Source organism: Saccopteryx leptura, chromosome 5 (genome assembly GCF_036850995.1).
Source record: "Saccopteryx leptura isolate mSacLep1 chromosome 5, mSacLep1_pri_phased_curated, whole genome shotgun sequence".
Lineage (NCBI taxonomy): Eukaryota > Metazoa > Chordata > Mammalia > Chiroptera > Emballonuridae > Saccopteryx > Saccopteryx leptura.
In genome coordinates this window covers 80,095,589-80,119,147 of record NC_089507.1, presented here as the reverse complement: position 1 = coordinate 80,119,147, position 23,559 = coordinate 80,095,589, and the positions used below count along the sequence as shown (strand labels likewise).

Genomic DNA, 23,559 nt, shown 5'->3' with positions numbered 1-23,559 from the left:
GGGTCACTGGCTTGAGCATGGGATCATAGACATGACCACATGGTTGCTGGCTTGAGACCAAAGGTCACTGGCTTGAGCAAGGGGTCACGGGCTAGACTGGAACTCCCTGATCAAGGCACATATGAAAAAGCAATCAATGAGTCACAACAAAGGAGTCACAACAAAGAATTGATGGCTCTCATCTTACTTCCTTCCTGTCTGTTCCTGTCTGTCCCTGTCTCTTTCTCTCTGTTTCTCACTAAAAAAATAAAAATAAATAAATAAATAAAAGGAAAGGATACCTATACAATGGAAGAAATGTTTGCAAGTCATATCTCTGATAAAGGATTATAGCCAAAATATAAAAAAAGGTTATAATTCAATAACAAAAAGCAAACTGATTTTAAAATAGACCTGATTAGATATTCCAAAGAAGATGTACAAATGGCCAACAGATATATGAAAAGATGCTAAACATCACTATTCACCAGAGGAATGAAATTCAAACCATAATGAGATATCACCTGATGCCTTTAGAATGGCTTTAATTTAAAGGCAAGGGATAACTAGTATTGACAAGGGTGTGGAGAAAAGGGATTGCTTGTACACTTATTTGGGAATGTAAAGTGATGTAGCTATTACTTAATAATACCATATGATCCAGCAATCCCACTATGGGTCTTTATCAAAAGGAAATGAAATTAAGATCTTGAAAAGATATCTGCACAACTATGTTCATTGCAGCATCATTTACAATATTCAAGTTATGGCAACAAAAGAACATAAATATCTGTCAATGAAAAAATGATTAAGTCCACCCAGTGTGTGGAAGTCCTGGGTTCAATCCCTGGTCAGGGCACACAGGAGAAATGACCATCTGCTTCTCTACCCCTCCCCCTTTTGCCTGTCTCTCTCTCTCTCTTTCTCTTCTCCTGCAGCCATGGTTCAATGGGAATGAATTGGCCCCAGGTGCTGAGAATGACTCCATGGCCTCCGCCTTAGGCACTAAGAAGAGCTGGGTTGCTAAGCAATGGAGGAATGCCCCAGATGGTCAGAGTATCACCCCCTAGTGGGCTTGCAGGGTGAATCCTGGTTGAGCACATGTGAGAGTCTGTCTCTGCCTCTCTTCCTCTCATAGAATTAAAAAAAAAAACAGTTAAAAAATGTGTGCTCATGAATGAACACATTGTGGTGATCATTTCACAATGTACATATTTATCAAATCATCAGATTATACACCTTAAATATGTACAATTCTTATTTCTCCATTATACTTCAATAAAACTGAGGAGTAGGAAAGAAAAAATGATTAGGTTTTAAGAAACAATTATTATTATATTTTGTTAGGGACCTATAGGGAAAAAGCAAAATACTGTAATTGTTCTGAGATATAAAATAGAAAGTTAAATAGCTATGTTGGAGTATAAGCAGTCTTTCTATTTTAACCTAATTATTATTCTTAAAGTCATAAATTGACATTTCAGTTAAAATTCTCAATGTGATGACCAGGTAAATCTAGAAAAGTGATAGTAATACAAACCGAGAAATATAAAAGGGTAAAATCATCGAATAATTCATAAAATAGGAAAACTAAGGAAGTGAATTTGCCACTTCAGATTCTAAATGAAATTTCAAAGTTACAGTAAAATATGAAGCAGTTGGTCTTGAGAATTTAAAAATCGCAGAAATGTACTTAGTAATAAATATTTGTACAATAAAACCTGTTCTTGTTATAAAAATTCTTCACTTAACAAACCCATATATATGCAGCATAATTTAAAAAGTGTGTATATATAACTATATATAGTGTATAATTGTAGCAGTTAATATTTTCTTAAAATTGTGAAGGAAATATCCATATCTATCTATCTATCTATTTATCTATCTATCTATCTATCTTCTATCTATCATGCATCTATTGAACCACCTATTAATCCCTTATTAAATATAATTAGAACAGTACCTGATGTATAGTATGCATCTAATTAAATTCTCATTGAATAAATAATTGATCATTTCTTCAGATCACTCCAGTATTTTAGCACTATATTACTGCTACAAGTATTTATCCTATTTCCACATTCCTTCTTAGATTTGGACACATTGAACACATGCCTGTATCTCTCCATTTTTAGCAAAGTGACTACTACAGCATTTATTTTGGCTCATATTAGTTACAATATGACCTTGTGAAAGATATTGGTTCTTATGAGTCAATACATATATTGACTGAAAACTCTTTTCTGTATTCATTACATTTTAGAACAAGGACTCAGGATCATAAAAATGCCATTTTATTGACACATTAAGTAAGGCATAAAGTCATATAAGTTAATCATATTTCATTCACAAATTAAGAGTAAATATCAGTACTAATTCATGATTTTATTAGTTTGTGTGTGTGTGTGTGTGTGTGTGTGTGTGTGTGTGTGTGTGTGTATTTTTCCAAAGTGAGAAGCAGGGAGGTGGAGAGATAGACTTCTGCATGTGTTTGACCAGGATCCACTCAGCATGCCCACTAGGGGGCGATGCTCTTTCCATCTGGGGCATTGTTTCTTTGCAACCAGAGTCATTCTAGCACCTGGGGCAGAAGCTACGGAGCCATCCTCAGTGCCGGGCCAACTTTGGCTGTGGGAGGGGAAGAGAGAAAGAGACAGAAAAAGGAGATGGAGAAGGGTGGAGAAGCAGGTGGGCACTTCTCCTGTGTGCCCTGACTGAGAATTGAACCCAGGACATCCACACGCCAGGCTGACACTTTACCACTGGGCCAACCAGCTAGGGCTGATTTTATTAGTTTTTTTTTTTACTTTTATATGAACATTAACATTAACTAATAAATGACTATATTTAGTCATTACTGTATATTGTTCAACTTCCCAAAATATAACCATTATCATTTATTTCACTTTTCTTATGCCAATAGTAAGCTCAGGGAAAAAATTATAAGCATATTAAGTTTTTTTTAAATTTTAGTAAACCTAAAAAAAAGTGCTATTATTGCTTGTATATTTTAAGCTTATTTATTTATTCATTTATTTAAATGAGATAGGGGAGGCAGAAAGACAGACTTCCACATATGCCCCCTCTAGGATCCACCTGGCAAGCTTCCTATGAGGCAATGCTCCATTACTTAGCTACTGAGCTATTTTTAGTTTTTTTTTGTTTTCTTTTGTTTTTTTTTTTTTTCTGAAGCTGGAAACAGGGAGAGACAGTCAGACAGGCTCCCGCATGCGCCCGACCGGGATCCACCCGGCACGCCCACCAGGGGCGACGCTCTGCCCACCAGGGGGCGATGCTCTGCCCATCCTGGGCGTCGCCATGTTGCGATCAGAGCCACTCTAGCGCCTGAGGCAGAGGCCACAGAGCCATGCCCAGCGCCCGGTCCATCTTTGCTCCTTGGCTGCGGGAGAGGAAGAAAGAGACAGAGAGGAAAGTGCGGCGGAGGGGTGGAGAAGCAAATGGGCGCTTCTCCTGTGTGCCCGGGTCCTCGGCACGCTAGGCCGATGCTCTACCGCTGAGCCAACCGGCCAGGGCTTTTTAGTTCTTAAGGTGAAAGCCACAGCACCATCCCCAGTGCTCAGGGGCCAACTAGCTGGAATCAATCAGCATGGCTGGGGGAGTGGGAGGAAAGAGAGAGAGAGAGAAAAGAGAGGGGAAAGGGTGAATGGAGAAGCAGTTGGTTTCTTCTCCTGTGTGCCCTGACCAGTAATTAAACCCAGGCCATCTACATGCTGGACTGATGCTCTACCACTGAGCCAACTGGCCAGGGTTATTTTAAGCTTAATGGTAATTTTTAAAAATAAAATCAGGTTTATTTTCATAAAAATGATGAATTAATTTTAAATAACCTTTTTTTGATAGGACTACAAGTCAAGGTGTCAATAAGGAAAGATGGATTTTGTTCTTCTAAAATGACTAGATAAAAGTAAGCACTATTTTAATGTTTATCTCCTTTAAATATAGACAAAAATTATGTGAAACATTTACTAATATATTCTGATTTAGATTATGCTTTTACATATAATGAAAAACACTTATAGTTCAAGGTAGGCTTCTTTTGATCCATTTCTTTCTTTCATTAAAATATTTCCTAGATCTTTTCTTATTTCTATTATAAATTGAGGAACAACAAAGATAAAAAAATAGTCTCTTTTTCTCATAACACATAGCCTTGCACCGTCAGAAATGTCACAGGTTAATGGTACAGCTCAGCTCCATTTATCTTTTTCTGACAACTCAACCAAGCTAGCACAATCTTGCAAAAACATTCTTCCTAGACCAGGTGACATTCTCGGCTTTTGTTCCTTAATATGGTGGCTGTTAGAGCCATTAGTGTGTAATAACTTTGTACGGAAACTTTTTGCTTTAGGTTTCTTCAGTATTCAATCAAGGAAAAAAGTTTTTTGAATTTAAAATCATGTCTTAAACATAAATACACAGAGTACTCTTTTACTTTCAAACAACCTAAGATTATCTAAAAACTCTAGATATCCTTAAAATACTTATCATTTGAGAGCTGTTAAAATTAGAAAATGTGTTTATAATTATCTAATTTTTTGATTGCATAAACAGTTATTTTACATGAATGAAAATCTAATTTTAACATCAAGATTGATAAAAGGTGTCAGAAACAACACCCTAGTCACTTGGTAAATGAGTCTGAATATCTTTATAGACTATTTCTCCCTGTGTTGATGGAAATTTAAACAAGTTATGACACTTGAATATTTCCAAGCCCATTTCTTTGTTTGGAATTTGATATTGAATAATATCTTGGCTTCTCTGTCAAGGAAATAATCATATTAAAATAGTGACTCTGTAATACTTTTCTTTATTTTTGACTGGTCATATTTAGTAAGATATTTTCCTATTGTAATGGAAAATCAATTAAAAAAGGAAAATAATGTCTCATTTTTAGGAACCATAGATACATAAATACATGTGCATACCTTGCTTTCATTTTTAGAGTAGTTTTTACATTTTTAAAATAAATTAAAAATGTAGTTCAAAGAAATCTTTGCTCTTTGCCTCATCACAAAACCGTAAATATTTAATCACATTCTGCATTTTTTGTTTTTGTATAGTGAATTTTATAAAATATTTATACTTAATTTTTATAATAATGTGGTCTTTTATCTCTGGAGACAATGAGTTTTTTTAACGCAATTTCATGTTACTTTTTTATTATTGTATTTTGTAAGAATTTTTAAAATTAATAAGACAAAATAAATTAGTCATCTTTAAGTTTGAATAAGACCTCTAATACTGCATTTTCTCATAAGTATGTAATTATTTTAATAATTCTACTTTTAATCATTAGCTTTGTAGGGAAAATTAATATTCATTTTTGCTGAAGGACAACCGTGTTTTATTTACCTCCAACCTGAATTTCATATTAATATTTTGATAAAATGCATGAGCAAGATATAATTGTGATTTAAATGTATAGATAAATAATAAAAAATGTTAGATAAGTTATTTCCTTTAATTAACAATAAAAATTAGTTAAATATAACATTGGAACAAAGAAGTATCAGTTTTCAATATATTTTATGGTAATTTAAGTGGTTTAAAAAATACTGAACTGCTTTTGTCCTTACTGAGTTGTAGCTAATAGCACTTTAATATAATGGAATTGTATGGCAGTGGCTGAAGTTACTTCAGATATTCTCTTGAGCCAGTTTGTTGCTTAGTAAAATAACCACCATTATTTTATTTCAGAATTAATAATAGCTCTAAATGATAAGTAAATCAATTCAAATGAGTTCTTGGCTTTTTCTGTTTTTGTAATTCTAAACTTTATTATGTAGTTCTGCAGAAAAATTGGCATATCAGACTGTATCTTTTGTGTTTTTGAAATTAGCCAATAAATTTCATTAATAGTTTGTATTGATAGATTGAATTAATTTTATCTAGAAATTGTTCACATATTTTATATGGATTATAGGCTAACAGCTGGTGCTTAATATATAGATAATTATTAATTTATTTCACAATGTAATGTCAGGGAAGATTGATTCACTGTCTGATTAACAGTTTGATATCATCTATGGATTAATAGGCATATCAGCTTCACATGGAGCTCTCCAAAGGTTCTATGCCTTCACAAATTCTATTTAACATACAAAATTTTCTTTTGAAGCCTTGGCCAGATAGCTCTGTTGGTTGGAGCATAGTCCCAAAGTGGAGGTTGCCTGTTCCCGCCCCTCTCTAAAACAAAAACAAACAAACAAACAAAAACTTCTTTTGTTTTGACCACATTAATAATTATTCCTATTTTGTTTATTTCACAATCTTAACTTCTTTTATTTTATTACTCCTGTCACATTGCAAAGTATTGCTGCTATTTTCAGATCTTACAGATGAAATTATTTTTTAGCCAAATGTATCTGTATAGTTTTCAAGATTACTGTTCCTTGTAACCTTTCTACTGTCTCAGACAGTAATTTAACCAATACTTATGGAATACCTACCCCATGCAAATTACTGTGCTCATAAGTTCACTGCATCAGCTTAAATCATTCTTGATTTTTTTTTCTGTCATTGACATTCTTAAAAGTTTATGTACTGCTTGACCTGTGGTGGCACAGTGGATAAAGCATCGACCTAGAACACTGAGATCGCTGGTTCAAAGCCCTGGGCTTGCCTGGTCAAGGTACATATGGGAGTTGATGCTTCCTGCTCCTCCCCCTTCTCTCTCTCTCTCTCCTCTCTAAAATGAATAAATAAAGTCTTAAAAATAAATAAATGTTTTTAAAAAAATTTTATGTACAATATTCACAACTAAATAAGTTTTGGGAGAAAATCACTCTTTTCTACCATCTTTATCTTGCTTTGCTTCTCAAGGACTGCACATTTCTCTGTCAAACTCTTCACTGCATGTAGGGTTTTTTTCTAATCCATTTTTTTAGTCTCAATATTTACCAGTTAAATGAATATGCTCAAGTAGCAAAAATGGTAAACAAATAAACAAAAATTCTTTTTTTTTTTTGAATTATAAGTGAGTTAATAATTGTATGTGCCCTTTGCTCAGAATTATTGCTCATGTTACCTTCATAAAGTAGTTTGCTTTCCAGTCGGATCTTGGCAGCAGCTGAGTGACTCCCACCTTCTCCAGCTCTTGCTGCCTCTCGTCCTTCCAGAAATTTGGCCTCAGCTGTGGCTGTCTTGGAGTCATCAGTGTGTTCAGTGACATGAAGGTGCATGAGTCCTGGGCACCAGAAGAGATGAAGAAGCACAAGAAGACAGTGCTCTTCCGCCTGACTGAGCACACTAGGATCATTCTGGAAGAGGGCAAGGAAGTCCTGGTAGGTGATGTGCGCAGACTGTAGAGTGCCCCGAGGCTGCCTTTGTCAAGAGGCTGCGGGGAAAAGACTGCCACTACGCCCTGCGTGATGTAGTCTACGAGACCAAGGAACTGCTCTTTATCTCTTGGGCCCCAGTCTGCACCCCTTAAGAGCAAAATGACCTATGCCAGCTCCAAGGTTGCCATCAAGAGGAAGCTGCCAGGGATCAAGCGCAAATCACAAGCAAGCTGCTGCGAGGACGTCAAGGACCACAGCACTCTGGCTTAGAAGATGGAAGCAGTGCAGTCATCTCCCCGGAGGGCAAGCCTCTGTGAGCCCCCTCCTAGTGCCTGGAACACTGGGCAGCTCCCGACATGCGGATGGGGCTTGCAGGCTGCCTACCTCCTGCCAGTTGGGAGGGGCTGGGAGGATCCCAACAGGAGGAGGGCCATCACTTCACTCAGCTGCTAAACAGCCCGCCCTCAAGCCTTGGACTTGCCTCCTCCCTCCATACCTGATGGGTCTGATTCCTCCTTGGTTGACACAGACCAACTTCCCCTTCAGGTACCCCAGTTAGTGGGGGCCTGTATGATCTCCAACTCTGCACCTGTTTCTCCCCTTTCTCATGCTGCCAACTTCTGACCAATAGTGATTCTATGCTTGACTGTTTAGTTCTGTGTGTAAGTGGAATGTTGTGGAGATGACTTCTCCCCACACCGCCTGCTTCCCCTTCCCTTTACACCTGGTTGTGGCAATTTATGGAAGCAGGACCAGTAGAGACTTTCATTTAAAAAAACAATCAAAATACTCACTTAACAAGAACAAAGTAGTTTGCTTTCTAATAGAAAATTCACATTCTTCTGAGATCAGACGAGATCAGGTGCGTTCAGGCTGGTATGGTTGCAGACGAAAATTCACATTTTAAAATCACTATTAGGCCATTTAAATAGTAAATGTTATTGATGGCTTTGCAAAGCTTCTTGTTATTATTACTACACTGTATTAGTATTACAATTAGTACTATAAACTTTTGACCCTAAATTCATTTTTAATCTCTTTGTACTCTATGCTATACATATGGGGTATAGCAAAAGTAGGTTTACAGTTGTGAGTATGTAAAACACAGTTCATTCTTGTATTAACTATTGTAGTGTTTTCCACATGGACAACTGTATACCTACTTTTGCCTCATCTTGTATTTAAGATGGTTAAGATACTGAATTAAAATTTATACATAAATGTGGGAGATAAAAATCAGATAACATTGAGATATTTAATGATATAAATGTCTATACTTTGCATTGCAAAGCTTGAAATGAGACTATTTTTTAAGAAAAAGAAAGGAAAAAAGAGACGATAGAGGGAGAGAGAGATAAAGAGAGAAAAGCATCAACTTGTTATTTCATTTAGTTATGCATTCATTGATTGCTTCTCATATGTGTTCTGACTAGAGTGACCCATGAATTAAGCTGGTGAGTTTGGGATCAAGCTAAAAACTCAGGGATTGAGCCCTGGTGACCCCAGGATCAAACCCGCAACCTCAGTGCTCCAGGATGAAACTCTATCCACTGTGCCACCAGCCAGAGTTATGAGACTTTTCTTTTAAAAAATGAGCAAAAAAAAAAAAAAAAAAAAAAATTGCTGCACATCCTGATTTAAGACAATTTCTATTTTTCATCAGAAAATGAATCTATAGACAATCTGGTCATGAATGAAAGTATTGTAAAATGCACCATTGGTTTATGTACTAAGAGAAAAAAATATATCGATACTATGAGTTTAACTTTGGAAGTTAGATGATTTATTGACTGAGGAATTTCAATTATCCAGTCATGCCATTAAGACACAACAGCCAAGTATGCACAGATAGTAATTACTAAATTCTGATATTTGTTTGTCTGACAGTGATTGTAAGTCAAATTTGTATTTCAGAAATAATAAAATGTGAGAAATTAGTTTCCAAGAATTGAAATATAGTAATGCATATGAAATACTAAGCATAGTACTTGATATAGTTAATAAAATAGTAGAGTATTATTATTGAAAAATATGAAACAAATTGGATGTATATTTGATTTTTCTTGCTGTAAATATTTATTTTAGTTTGGGTAATATTTACTAAGAATGTGTATGAAAGTATAAACTTGTCAACCAGAACTGTGTAGTTTAGGCTATTCGCTTTAGCACAGATTTATTTTTGAGTTGCTAAAATGGCTGGTAGAAAATAGACTCATGCATGCAACTGTTTTCTAGCTTAAAAAGATTTTGAAATGTCTTATTGAACTTCACCAGGTTCTTATTAATAATTTGCTAAAATCAGAAGCAATATCTGTTAATACAAAAGAGCAGTGTTTCTAGACTATGTAAAAAAACAGAATTGTTGCATCTATAAGTAATTCTGTACTTTATAAACTTTATTATGGAACATAAAAAAGAGAGAAAACCTATTTTGTATTTGGCTAATTACAGAATGTGTCAGTATGTATGCATAAGAAAAATCTTCAATATAGTTTATATTATGTTCTTTATCTTGTCTTACATAAGAGTTTCAGAAAATGCTGTCTCCCCAGATCCATATCTTTCTAATTTTATGTATGTAGGTTAAATATCATAGTTTAAATAAATGGGTTACCATAAAAATCACTTTACAATTTTATTTTAAAAACATTTTAGTACATTAGATACCTTACTAAAATAAATATTTTCTGTATCTTTAGAATTTATACTGAACAAGTTTATGCAATAAATTTCTAGGGGATTAAACTTTAACCTTTAGAATATTGAGTGCATCTCTTTTATTTTCTGAGTAGTGACACTTTCATATGTTCTTAAATTTTCCAAATATGGTCTCTTCAATTTATCACATACATATTTTTTAGATGTTATGTCTGATGAATTTAAATCTATGAAGTAAAATAAAATAAAAAAAGAAATTGAGAAAGAGAAAGAGAAGGAGAAAAATGAAAACAGAAAGAGGAGATGAAAAAGAAATAAAGGAGTCCAATGTTTTTGTTTAAAATTAAATGAATATATTTGGAAATAATGAAACCCTAAATGGACATTAGAATATTGGGGAAAATTCCAAATGAATGAAGGAGATCTTGCACTGGAGAAAGACATAGTTAAAAAGGAGACAATTGTATCTTGACTATTCACCGGCATTAATTTTAGCAGTATGTACAAAAGGGTGATGTGTACCAAGACTTGAAATGCATCAAGACTACTTAGGTGAAAACAGGAGAGTTAGGGAATAATCCACAAGTTTCTGAGCCTTGAAAAATAAATAAGAGTTTGTGCAAGCGATAAAGAGGGAGAATGTATTACAGATAGAAAAAGCAAGTATAAAGTGTGGGAAAAAAGTGTGTGATATGTTGTTGGGTGCTGCAAGTGTTTTTTTTGTTTGTTTGTTTTTGTTTTTGTTTGTTTTGTTTTTTTATATAAAAGATGAAGAGAGAGAAAAGATGGAAGGAGAAATGCACCCTTATGTTTGTGGCAGCATGGTTTACAATAGTAAAGATCTGGAAACAGCCCAAGTGTCCGTCAGAGGATGAGTGGATTAAAAAGCTTTGGTACATATATACTATGGAATACTACTCAGCCATAAGAAATGATGACGTTGGATCATTTACAATAACATGGATAGATCTTGATAACGTTATACGGAGTGAAATAAGTAAATCAGAAAAAACTAAGAACTATATGAATATATACATAAATGGGACATAAAAATGAGACTCAGAGACATGGACAAGAATGTGATGGTAATGGGGTGGGGTGAGGGGATATGGGGCAGGAAGGAGAGAGAGGGGGTGGGGGAGGGGAGGGGCACAAAGAAAACCAGATAGAAGGTGACGGAAGACAATTTGACTTTGGGTGAGGGGTATACAACATAATCGAATGTCAAAATAATCTGGAGATGTTTTTTCTCAACATATGTACCCTGATTTATCAATGTCACTGCATTAAATTTAATAAAAAAATAAAATAAAATAAAAAATATGGAAGGAGCAGGAAGCATCAACTTGTAGTAGTTACTTCTTATATGTGTTTTGACCTGGCAAGCCTGAGGTTTGAACCAGAGACCTTAGCCTTCCAGGTTAATGCTTTATCCACTGGGCCACCACAGGTCAGGTGGGAATTACCAGAAATTAAATAATAAGGCCATGTGGTCCAGGATCATTATGGAATATGATAGTAAATTTTACTCAAATATATTTGTAAAAAGTTTATAATAATTTTTCTGGTAGTTATTAAAAACATTTTATATAAAACCAAAGATAAATGTATTATAGAGTAAAAAATAACATTTATGAGAGTTCAAATAAATTATCCATTAGGATGACCACTTTGTTTATATGATTAACCTCAGCTTCCATGAGTGAAGATGAATTTTTCTCAGCAGTTATGGGTATGTTGCATGAAATTTTAAGAATATCAATGTAGGTGATAAGAAGTCACTATTTAAGTATTAAATTAACATTTCACTCGAGACTATTAATATCTGTGGTAGGGAATTTGGAAAAGGGTATATGGAGAATGTTTGCAAATAGCTTAAGGTTAATGTTTCAGGCTCCTGGGAGGCTTGCTCCGTGAAGTCACAGAGGGTCCTGAGTATAGTCATTTTTGCTACAACTAGGTGGAAGGGGAGCAGGAATCCAGAGCCAGAAATTCCTTCTTGAACATATCTTTGCCATTTACATTTCATCACTGAAAGAGCACATAGACATGTAGACCACATTGATCCACAAGAGTTACTGCAAAATGCATTTGCTGCCTTGTGCCCAAGAAAGGAAGATTTTGGTGGGTAGTTTGTATTCATTCGCCTCTAAATGATGCATTTACAGAAATTCTTTGTCGAATCATTTTACTTTAATTCTAAAAAATATTCTTTATTATAGCTACATTTATTTTTTATTATAGTGAAATCCCCTATTAAAATATATATATCAAATTCACAACTCAACAAACCACCACCTGCCCACCCATCGTGTACCCTCTGCCCCCTGCAGTGTCTTCTTTGGTCTTCATTTCCCCTGCTTTTGTCCATCTCCACTTAGTCCCCACCCCTGTGCCCTCTGCTTATCACCACACTGTTGATTATGTTATGTGTTATGTATTATCTTTTTTGGCTAACCCCTTTGACCTGTATAGTTTTGCAAACCAATGTTATATCAATAAATTCAATTAAATTTTTTTTTTTTTTTTTAAAAACAACATCATGGAAAGCAGAAAAAGCAGATTTGGGGATGCTCTACATGAAAAATGACTACAGACACACAGCCTTAATGCATGATACAAACCTTGATTAGATCCTGAATAAAAAAACAAAACAAAACAACAACAAGACCAGCAACAAAAGATTAAAAAAAAAAGACCGCATTGTCTAAGGTGGCTATTGTATTGACAGCTTCAGCTGTCAAAACATTGCAGATTGCATGACTTAACAGAAATCTATTTTCTCACAGTTTTGTAAGCTAGAAGTTTAAGATCAAAAGTCCCAACCAATTCAGATTCTTCTGAGAGTTTTCTCTAGGTTTGCAGTCGGCCCCCTTCTCATTCTGGCTGTACGTTGTCTTTTCTCCTGCGTGCACACAGAGATGAAAATAGTGATGTCTCTCTCTCTCTCCCCTTCTTAAAAAAAGACACCAGTCTTATATAAATTTAGAACCCCATCCTTATGATTTCACTTAACCTTAATTACCTTTTAAAGACACTATTTCCAAATAAAGTCAAATTGCAGGTTAGGGCTTTAAAATTGAATTAAAGGAGGACATAGTTTAGTCCACAGAACCTATATTTCATCGTCTTTATTCATCTAGAATGGACTTCTCTCATTCCCCCCTGTTTATTCTAATAACTACATTTTAAATTCTGTCTTTATTGGGAAAAAATCTGTACTTAAGTTAGCCACTGTGAGTAATTCTTGAGAACTGAAAGGACATCTTTTAAGTCTTAAAATGAGCCAACCAATTACGAGAATCTTTCTGGAAATAGAATGTGATATGAAAATATCAGGGCCTTTTCTCACATGTGAAGTTCTTCTAGCACTTCATAATTATGGATTAGTGCTCAAAAATAAATTTTTTTTGAAAAGTCAGGCAACTATACAACAAAGAAGGGAATTTTACTGCAATTTCTACAACTCTTCTGTAAACAAATATTCATTTTAATATGCCAATTATCATCCTAAGCATTGAGGATAAAACTTCAAAACCTGACTTCAAGGAACTTAAAGGATAGTGGGTGAGATGGTGTGTGAACCAGAAATTGCAAAAATGTAAAAAGTGCAGGACACTTGGGAGTGCTTAGGAAGGACGAAAGAACAGAACTTCAAGTGGTAATAAAGGATTTCTTTGGTTGGCTGACAGCTCCTGAAGGAGAAGTATGTATGTATTTATTTATTTATTTATTTAATTTATTTTTTTATAATTTTATTTTTTTACTGGGGCGACATCAATAAATCAGGTTACATATATTCAAAGATCAACAAGTCCAGGTTATCTTGTCTTTCAATTATGTTGCATACCCATCACCCAAAGTCAGATTGTCCTCTGTCACCTTCTATCTAGTTTTCTTTGTGCCCCTCCCCCCCTTTCCCTCTCCCTTTCTCCCCCCCCCCCGTAACCACCACACTCTTATCAATGTCTCTTAGTTTCACTTTTATGTCCCACCTACGTATGGAATAATGCAGTTCCTGGTTTTTTCTGATTTACTTAGTTCACTTCGTATAATGTTATCAAGATCCCACCATTTTGCTGTAAATGATCCGATGTCATCATTTCTTATGGCTGAGTAGTATTCCGTAGTGTATATGTGCCACATCTTCTTTATCCAGTCATCTATTGACGGGCTTTTTGGTTGTTTCCATGTCCTGGCCACTGTGAACAATGCTGCAATGAACATGGGGCTGCATGTGTCTTTACGTATCAATGTTTCTGAGTTTTGGGGGTATATACCCAGGAGAGGGATTGCTGGGTCATACGGTAGGTAGTTCTATTTTCAGTTTTTTGAGGAACCAGGAGAAGTATTTAGACTGGAAGTTATGTATGCACATTCAGGGGAGTGCATTTTGTATATTGAAAAGAAGAAGATGGAGTCCCAGCCAGAGAAGTAGTGTCTGAGAAGATTATGAAAATGAGAAAGAGCATGGGAATCATGTCAAAATAGCATTTTCCTGTCAGCTCTCAAGACAAAACCCGTAATAGTCCTTCAGTGACTGTCACCTCATGTATGAAGTCTTCAAAAATTTGAAACCCTCTATAAGCTTTAGAACTGGAAAGAGTTTGTTATTTTACTCTACTTGCAAGCTTACAAGTTAATCTACCAGAGTTCACAAATGCTGGCAGGAGATATGAGACACCTGGGTCTGAGACATAAACCTTGTATTACTCTCAGCGATAGCAATAGTAAGAGTATCAGCGTTTGCTTCATTTCCCCAAGACACAACTACTTCGGGTCGTCTGAGAAGGCCAGGTGCTGCCTGAGCATACAGTGTGCTATATTACAGGGGAGGACTATCGAAATTAGGGAATTGAATATTTTTTAAAGTGCAGTAAAGCCTGCCTGAACTTTGCACAAGAAACAGACATTATCTTTATTACATGGAAAAGTAAACAACTTCAACTTGTCCTTGGTTCTTGAAGGTTATACTGTATCATTTCAGGGATGTTATAAACATCCTTGAAAAGTTAAACAAAAAACAATCAGCATCACTGCTTGTAAGAAATGTAAGGGCCCAAAGAGAATTCTCAACAGTTTTAAGACTTTCTATAATATTATTTTTCTGAATATGCAATTTTCTTTTTATTTTATTCTTCAAACTGTGTTCCACTTGGTTAATTTTGCCTGTAGAAAACCATTTGTCCTCTTCTGCCTATCTATAAGTTACTAAAATGATCAAGGGACAAACAAGACTCCCCCTTTGTGTGTCAGGAAGTGTGCAGAATCTGAGATTTTTCCATACTTGCAGGGTAATTGTTAGTGTGTGACTCTATCACGGATGCCAGAAAAAGACATGAGACTCCTGGGTCAGTGACAAAGGACTTTGTTACTCACAGCAAAAGCAATAGCCAGAGCTTCATGTTGGTTTCTGTTGGTTCCCATGCTCCCCATGTATCATGGGAATAGCTTTGCCAAAATCAGCAAATAAAAAAATGTAGGCTATTCAGTTAAATTTAAATTTTAGTTAAATATTTTTTCATTGTGCATATGTCTCATGCAATGTTTGAGGCACACATGAAAATAGTTTATTGTTTATACAAAATTCTGATTTAACTGGCCGTCCTGTATTTTATCTGATAGCTATACATGGTGGATGTGCTGGGCCAGCGTGGGGTGCCTGCACATACAGTGGGCTATGTGACAGGAGAGAGAACCAGAGCTTGAGAGTCACTCCTTGTTTATGAGTGGAAGCAAGGCTATTCTGTGAGAAGAGGTAAAGAGATGTTACTCATCTCTTTATGTTGCTTGCTGAAGAAAAAACAACAACCCGTAAAATGGACCAGGTAGAGGGATCAACAGGAAGCCTCAGGGCCCATGTGGATCATGTTCAACATTCTGAAGCCGATAATTTAACCACACTCTATTTCTATCTAAAAGACTGTGTTTGGATATAGCGCTATGACTTTTCATATTTGTGCCTTTAGTATTTATTTAGTTCAGCTTAATTTTTTCTTTTAATTTGCTCTGTAATCTTAGTAGTACAGAAAACATGTGCTACTTTTACTTTTATGTCTTTCACAGCATCTTGTATAATGTCCATGCACAGATGTTGCCTAACAAGGACTTTTCAGATAATTAATGACTTTAAGATGAATAATTTTAAGATTGTACATTAATACGGATAATAACAAACAAAGAATAAATTATTTGGGAAAATATTTATCTAAATCCATTTTTAAAAGTTTTTTTAATTTTTATTTTATTTTATTTTTTTGTATTTTTCTGAAGTTGGAAATGGGGGGGCAATCAGACAGACTCCCGCATGTGCCTGACTGGGATCCAACCGGCATGCCCACCAGGGGGCGATGCTCTGCCCATCTGGGGTGTTGCTCTGTTGCAACCAGAGCCATTCTAGCACCTGAGGCAGAGTCCATAGAGCCATTCTCAGTGCCCAGGCCAACTTTGCTCCATTGGAGCCTTGGCTGCAGGAGGGGAAGAGAGAGACAGAGAGGAAGGAGAGGGGGAGGGGTGGAGAAGCAGATGGGTACTTCTCCTGTGTGCCCTGGCCGGAAATCGAACTGGGGACTCCTGCACACCAGGTCGATGCTCTACCACTGAGCCAACCGGCCAGGGCTCTAAATCCATTTATTATTATTATTATTTTTTTTATTAATTTTAATGAGGTGACATTGATAAATCAGGGTACATACATTCAGAGAAAACAGCTCTAGGTTATTTTGCCATTTGCTTATGCTGCATTCCCATCACCAAAAGTCCAATTGTCTTTCGTCACCTTCTAACTGGTTTTCTTTGTGCCCCTCCCCACCTCCAACCCCCTCCCTCCCCTCCCCCCCACCACGTAACCCCCACACTCTTGTCCCTGTCTCTGCCTTTGGACCCAGCTATCCCACTGTTAGGAATATACCCCAAGAACACCATAGCACTGTATGAAAAGAAGAAATGCACCCCCATGTTTATGGCAGCATTGTTCACAATAGCGAAGATCTGAAAATAGCCCAAGTGTCCGTCAGAGGACGAGTGGATTAAAAAGCTTTGGTACATATATACTATGGAATACTACTCAGCCATAAGAAATGATGACATCAGATCATTTACAACAACATAGATGAACCTTGATAACATTATACTGAGTGAAATAAGTAAATCAGAAAAAACTAAGAACTATATGATTCCATACATAGGTGGGACATAAAAATGAGACTAAATCCATTTTTAAGAAGTGTTTTTCAGCCAGGAGCAAGTTGTCATGATCTATGTCCTATAATAAATGACACATTTCTTTTTTGCTTTTGCTTTCTTATGTTCTTAATAACTGTTGGGAAAACAACTCTGTTAGTCTTGCTTGCTTGCACTTTGCGTGATTAGTGCGTGAGTTCACAGCAGGGTCATGTGTGCATAGCCTATGTAAGGCTACAGGTTGTTTGACTCAGGGCAGATTGCGGATTGTCTGCCCGCCACTGGGAGGGGCCGTTTTGCTGTTTGTTCACCTGCTGCCATGAGGAAAGGTTTCCCCAGCCAATTTGCTTGTCCACCATTGTGAGACTCTATTAAATTAGAATGGCCCTATGCTTTTCGGCTCCACAGTTTCTCCACCATCTCCCCAAATCCAATGTGGACCTGCCTGGCCTCAGCCACCGGCATTACAATTATTATCTTCTTGTGTTATCCTTTCATATATATTCCAAATAAGTAAGCCTACTCATATTTAAGGTTGGATAACTTTATGAGGTTGGGCAGATTACCATAATGTTAAAGCTTCTAGAATGAATTTTGAAGTGGTGTTTGGTGTTTCCTCTGTATCTCCTCTTGGACAAAACGAGAGGGATTGTCCCTTGAATTTTGAGATAGTCACATGTAAGTGTGTGGACATATACCTACCCACATAAACACTCAACACTCATTCATGGTTTTCCTTGTTCCATCCACTGACCACTACTTGAACAGAGAGAGCAATGAAATGACACTGTTCTTTATGCTTACTTGTACTGCCATGGCTGCCATTTCACTTATGTAATGACAAATGAGAATATAAAATGCATAGTAAAACAGCCACCAAAGTGTGAGTCCTCAAATTGATTCTAGCAAGAAAACTCCTTATAGTGAATACAAACCATTTGGTTAACAAGAAAAACAGCATTCTATTGAGATGCGCTGCACATCTTGTAATCATGCGTTTATACTCAAGTCACCTGTTTGGATGGTATTAAACTATTTGGATGAGCTATTCTCTGAACAAGCTATTATCCTGAAAGAACTCTGGGTTTCTCATGCCCTGAAATATTTTACATTCCTAATGAGTTAAAAATGCTTTTTTTTTCTACATGTATTATCTATTGCTGCTTATCAAAGGATTGCATGTTTAATGGCTTAAAACACAAACTTTTATCATGACTCTGTGGGTTGACTGGGTTCAGCTGGGCAGTTCTTAACTGGGCTTTCCCATTGAGTTGCAATAAGATGTGAGCTGGAGCACGCATTATCTAAAGCAGGGGTCCCAAACTTTTTACACAGGGGGTCAGTTCACTGTCCTTCAGACCGTTAGAAGGCCGGACTATAAAAAAACTATGAACAAAATCCCTATGCACACTGCACATATCTTATTTTAAAGTAAAAAACAAAACAAAACAGGAACAAATACAATATTTAAAATAAAGAACAAGTAAATTTAAATCAATAACCTGACCAGTATTTCAGTGGGAACTATGGGCCTGCTTTTGGCTAATGAGATGGTCGATGTCCTGTTCCATATTTGTCACTGCTAGCCGTAACAAGTGATATGACGTGCTTCCGGAGCCGTGATGCATGTGTCCCACATCACCAGAAGTACAACTGTACGTGAGTGACGCCACATACAGTACTCCAGAGGATGCATCCTGTGCTCCCCTCACTAACCACCAATGAAAGAGGTGCCCTTTCCGGAAGTGCGGCTGGGGACAGATAAATGGCCTCTGGGGGCCACATGTGGCCTGTGGGCCATAGTTTGGGGACCCCTGATCTAAAGCATGACTGAGCTAGATAGTAATGAAGGGTCACTCTCATGACTGAAAGTTGACGCTGGCTTCTCACAGCTTGGAAAATGGGTTCCCAGTGGGAACATCACAAAAAGAAGTGTTCTAAGAGACCCAGCCAAAAGCTTTAGTCTTCTTATGATGGAGCTTTGGAAGTCCCCAAATATCTCTTTGCCACATTCTGTCAGTAGGACAAGTCAGCCCAGGTTCAAGGGCAAGGGAATTAGACTCTAACTCTTGATGGAGGAACAGCAAGGTCACATGGCAGAAGAGCACGTTGGGTGTTTTTTGGAAAGTATGTTCTGCTACAGTTCCTTAGGGTCACTTACCTGGGCTGTGAAACATGTCTGGATCTTTATAGTAAAGATTACCTGCTAGTAATACTAATTAAACAAAACTGAATGAAGTAGAGACCTATCTAGTCACCATTCTTATAAGCTATGAGGTGGTATCATCAAAATCTAGTAGAGATTTTCATGTCTGATATGCACGTGTCTCTCTGTTACTCTGGCACTCTTCCTCGGTAATACCTGGACTGTGACTAGGAAAGCTATATTACTGCTTTTAGTCTAAATAGCCATAAAATAGAGCTAAATAAGAATGCACTGACAAAGTACACTTATAAAATAATTTCTGTAAAATGTTAAATCCAGTTTGTCACTCTTATAATCATAATTCAACACTACTAGTTTAATAATCAAAGTTATATATTCTATAACAAATCAATAGTATTTAATCAAACCTGTGCTTTCACCTGTGGCCAAGTTCTCATTACAGTTAATAGGCCTGTTCTCCTCTGGCTGATGCACATCGTGTTAACATCTAAGCAAGAAGAATAAGGATAAGCTCCCACCCTTCTCACCCTTGATGCTGAGCTTGCAGTTCTGATTCTCTCTTGCTCAAGGCCAAAGAGGGCAGCTTGATTGTGGGAACCTGTGGACACTTGTTACATGAAACAAAAATGCTAGTTTATAAATTACTTCTTACCTTCAGTTCCTGTAACAAGAAAAGAGACAAATTCTTGCTTTCAGATATGCCAGCTCCAGGAGATGAACTAGCCTTCATCCACTTACCTGAACAAACTGTTTTAAGTCACCTCAGCAAATAACTCCCAACCTCCATATTTTGATTCCTTTGTTCTAATCTAGTTTATTCTCCCTCTTCTTCTCCTTCCCTATAAAAATGCCTGTTTGCACCAGAAGAGAAAGAAGGGATTTTGAGGAAATGAGTTCCGCATATTCTCAGGTGCCTGGAACTTGAATAAACTGCCTTCCTCCTCACCAGCACTTGGGTCATGTAATTGATTTTCATGGTAACAGCCAGCCAGACCTCTAGGTCATTTTTCCGGTATCAGAACTACATTTGCTGCTGGTATCTAACTCATATTTCTCCTTTCCTAGGCTGACTTGCTCGTGTGTCACTTTCTCTAACACTTAAAGGGGTTTACATGGCTCAGAGATTTACATGATTCTAATTCTTAATGTTAAAATTGGCCACCTGAATAAATCATTTTTCAATCTGAGGCCTAGAGTTTTTCATATGAAATCAGAAGTCAAAAATTAAATTATAATCATAAAACAATGTATCCATGTGTATTTTCTTTTTCTCATCCCTGAAATGGGGATAATACCTGCTCACTTGTGTATCTATTTATTGGCAAGGTATTGGGGATACAGCTTTGAACAAAATGGGCAAGAAAACGTTGCCTTCATGTACTTTATATTCTAAAAAAAAGAGTGAGCTTAAGTTAGTATATATGTTTAAATTTATAATATATTTTAGTTAAGTATAAATATATTTAAGTTAAAATGTGCTCACACTTTATCTAAATAATATCTCTATTTTTCACTTTCTTTTATAATGCGAACATGAAATAATTTGTCGAATGAGCCGTATAAATCAGTGTATTAAAATAATATAGTACTTAAGTATTTTTAATCTGAGGAAATTTGATAGGATTAATTGTATTTAAAAAGTTTTGTGACTTCACACATTTAAAGTGATATGTCTCTTCTTTTCCTGCAAACAAAATTACTCTCACTTCACATTCATTTTATAAGTTAATAAGTCTTCAGAGGGCACATATGAATTGACATAAACTGGTCAAACTTGTGCCAAAACATAATTTCCTAAAAATTGATCTATGTTATTGTACAAAGGTAAAGTTTTTTTTTTCCCTGAGGAAATTTAGTGTAAGACAAAGTTGAGCATATGCTAGTGAATGCTACTCCTCCAAGCATACTTAACGGTATATCACCCATCCTGATGTTTTTTAACAAACAACAAATTAAACAATCAGTTCTCATGCAGTCTGTGCTCAGAAATAAATGGAGTAGAAACAAATCAATAATGTGAAACAGAACAAAGACAAAAGCAATAAAAAATAATGATTTCCTAGTCTCCAAGAGTATGTTACAAATAGTGGAAAGGAAACTTAAAAGTATGACTCTAAAGCCTTCTTCTGCTAAATAGGTGGAACATCATGTTTCTCACAATTCGTTACGGAGAGTTTGTGTTCTGTTGCTATTCTGCCTGTGAATATAGGGCTATAAAATGCACAACCTTAGTAAAAATAAAAAATAAAAAGTGAAGTACTTGTTCTATATCTTTCTATGCTTATAGAGATTATGTTACTTAGTATATTTTTCCTTTTGATTGTATCAAGAAGATATAGGAAATAATACGGGATTATTCCAAAAATAAAACATTGAATGGATATTTTAATCACCGTGACTTTTAAAGATATATTCATATTTCTCAATGGTTTTCCCAAAGCTCTCATTTTATATAATCTTTGTTAAAACTGCATATAACATGGGTTGATTTTATCCTACTATGGAAGAATATTATATATATCTCCAGCTCAATGGTACAGAGTATGTGATTACTTAACTTTCTAGCTATTCCAACATTTCTTTAACATGTTGCCAGAGGCAATTTAAATGTCAACAAAAACATGTTTTATCTAGTATATGGTATGCAATGGTAAGGCTAGTGATTTGAAAGATATCATGATTAAAATGAAGAAAAAGGTAGAATAGTAAATGACACAATTTTAGTACCAAAATAATTATCAATATATTATCAAATCAAGGCTTAATTTTTTGCATATATAAATTCATACACATATAATACATTTATTTCAGGCTAATTTACTATTTTTGATATTGCACTTTATGTCAGCATAATCACTACCAACAAGCATTTACTAATTGGAGCTGTAAATGCAGTCATGTCAGGATGTAGATCTTAGTTTCTAAATACCATTTTTCAATAAAGTAAACCAGAACTCCTTGGAAAAGTGATCAATTCTAGTACTGAAGCAAGGAAAATGCATAAATCTAGAGCATTATTCAGTGCCAGAAAGTAAGAAAATGCTGAGAAAAATAAAAGGGTAGGGAAAGATACTTCAATGGCCAAATCTGGTGCAATTTAAGCAATAAAATAACATTGTATTTGATTATAACACAAAGTAAAATACAATGAGTTCAGATTGTCATAAATTAACGATTGAATAAATGAAGAAGAGACAAATCTTCCTTAGAGAAAAATTTTAGATATTATTATAGGTTCTTTCTCCTCTGAGAGTGAAATATAATCTTCCTTACTAATCTTGCCAACACTACCTTAGCCAAGTGATTCAAGGTTAGTGTCTCTAGCGGTAAATTATGTTAATATCATGGACCTTTTGAGATTATGTAACGAAAAGGGCATTCTACCTTTTTGTTATTCTTCCAGCAAACCCATCACCACAGTCTAGTCATGACAACTATATCACATAACAGATACTAAAATATTATTCAAAATACCTGACCAGTACTCTTCAAAATTGTCAATGGCATGAGAAACAAAGATACTTTTAGTATCACAAAACAATTGATAGTTGTTACTTCAGAGTTTTTATTTTTTACCATTACCTTTTGGTTTTCTTCTCTGTCTGCATCTTTTTATATCTATCCTTCACTAGTTGAAATTGGGGGATACGATGTGGCAGATTTTCATTTGTATTAAAACCTATTACTTTTTTTTCCCCCTTCACGTGAATACAGCCTGAGCCATATTCCCCAGCCTCTCTTGAGGTTAGTTATGCCGCATGACTGACTTCTGGCCCATGCAGTGTGGTAAGAAGTAATGGAATGGCATTTGCAGACCAAGATCATAAAACTTCACCATATGTGTTCATCATTCCTGCCCCATCCTGTGGATGAACAGATAGGACACCAGAGATTCAAACTGTTTTATTCCTTAGTACAGCTTAATTTGGGAATTATAATGCTGATAGTCTGAGTATTTACAAAACAATTTACATATAGCATCAAACTGTTTTCTAAAATCATATACCAATTACACTCTGGCCAGAATTGTTCCATTTCAAAAAATCTTTATTGTTGTTAAAAATTATGTTTTCCTTTATTATTTTGATAGGCAAACTGTGTCTTGTTATAGTCTATCATTTTAATAAATAATGATGACACTTTTAAATATCTATTAACCAATATTATTTATGTCTGTGTGAAGTGTCTACACATGCAAAAGTGCAATTTTTTGTTTGTATTTTGTAGTTATTCTTCTCTTGATTAAAGATATTCAGCCATTTTAAGTAT

General features: G+C 35.7%; 1 pseudogene; it reads left to right on the top strand.

Annotated features, from left to right (window-relative positions):
* The first annotated feature begins 7,154 nt into the window (after positions 1-7,154).
* Positions 7,155-7,600, top strand: LOC136406320 (cofilin-1 pseudogene; annotated as a pseudogene).
* Positions 7,601-23,559: the final 15,959 nt, after the last annotated feature.